Source organism: Rousettus aegyptiacus, unplaced genomic scaffold, assembly GCF_014176215.1.
Source record: "Rousettus aegyptiacus isolate mRouAeg1 unplaced genomic scaffold, mRouAeg1.p scaffold_m13_p_12, whole genome shotgun sequence".
NCBI lineage: Eukaryota > Metazoa > Chordata > Mammalia > Chiroptera > Pteropodidae > Rousettus > Rousettus aegyptiacus.
In genome coordinates, this window is record NW_023416287.1 from 50714933 (window position 1) to 50716356 (window position 1424).

The 1424-nt window shown below is 38.6% G+C and overlaps 1 pseudogene; it reads left to right on the forward strand.

Moving 5' to 3' along the window:
- Positions 1-899: 899 nt before the first annotated feature.
- Positions 900-1018, forward strand: LOC118610503 (annotated as a pseudogene).
- The last annotated feature ends 406 nt before the right edge of the window (positions 1019-1424 follow it).

The following is a 1424-nucleotide window of genomic DNA, read 5'->3' on the forward strand; positions in this document are numbered from 1 at the left end:
CATCCTATTCATTCTAGTTCACTCGCTCCTATTCTACACTGAGACATGAAGTCTTCCCAGTTTCCCTTTCCTATGTATGCACATGTGATTAGAGAAAGACGTTTTCATGTAAGGTCAGCAGAAGTGAACCTGAAAACAACCTACGAGATCTCATCTCCCTAGGTCTTTCTTTATTATTATTATTATTATTATTATTATTATTATTATTATTAATGCCTATAGCACCTGATCTTCCTAGGTGGTCTCCCATCCAAATATTAACCAGGCCCAACCCTGCTTAGCTTCCAAGATCAGACATCGGGCTTGTTCAGGGTAACATAGCCATAGATACCTAGGTCTTTCTTGGAAGAGGCCACCACTCTTCTCTTTTGTATCCAATAGAGAAAAAGAACTTCAAAATTATTATTACAAAAGGATCTGGTTTTTCAACTTTCTTCATTCCCCTCACAGGCGTGTTCCGCAGTGTAATGGCAATATGGGAGATATTTTGGAAAGATTAAGCTTGAGAATTTGAACAATTTCAGAATTATCATGAAAAGAATGGTACTTAGAGATTTGCACTTTCTAATGACATCTTCCTTCTTTTTGAAGAAATTAAACTGAAGCAGAATTACCTTTCTGAAAGACAAAAATTGGATAGGTTGTCATGTTTCTTGCCTAAAGTCTCCTCATTTCTCGAAGTGCCCGGGACCTTGCTTCTGACAGTCGCACAATCCTTTCACTATACTTTGCAGTACTTCCACTTACAGAGGTCTGCACTCTGCCTGAGCATGTGGGAGGAAAAAGCATACCAGTCACATCTCACCAGTAAAAAATGTCTTGTTTTCTCTGGCTGACCACTATCTTCTTATATGTCCTTTATTGCTTAAAACCTCTTCTTTTTTTAAATTAGGAAGGCATTCTATGGCCATGCCATACTGAACACACCCAATCTCATCTCATCTCGGAAGCTAAGCAGAGTCGGGCTGGTTTAGTACTTGGATGGGAGACCACCTAGGAAGACAGGGTGCTGTAGGCGTAAAAAAAAAAGGAATGCAGCCTGCTGGTAAAAATGTTTTGAGCATCTTTAATGCATGTATTATTTATTTATAAGCCATAAATATATATTAATCTCTAAATATCATTATATTTTGAAATATACACAAAGAATGGAACTTTAAAAATATTAAAGTTACCATAAGTGGAAGTTTAACATTTTCTTTCTTGCAATCCTGCTGGGAACTGTGCAGCTGAATCTGAGGACCTCTGTTCGAGGGTGATCCCATAGCCTGGAGATGGTGGAGGCGATGGAGGGGACACAGTGCACGCCTCCAGACTGAAGGGAGGCAAACATGCTATAATTTAGACTGGTTTTTGTGATTTTACTGCATCCAGATTCATTCTGAATCATTTTTTATAATCCCAACTCCTACTAAGCTAGCTCA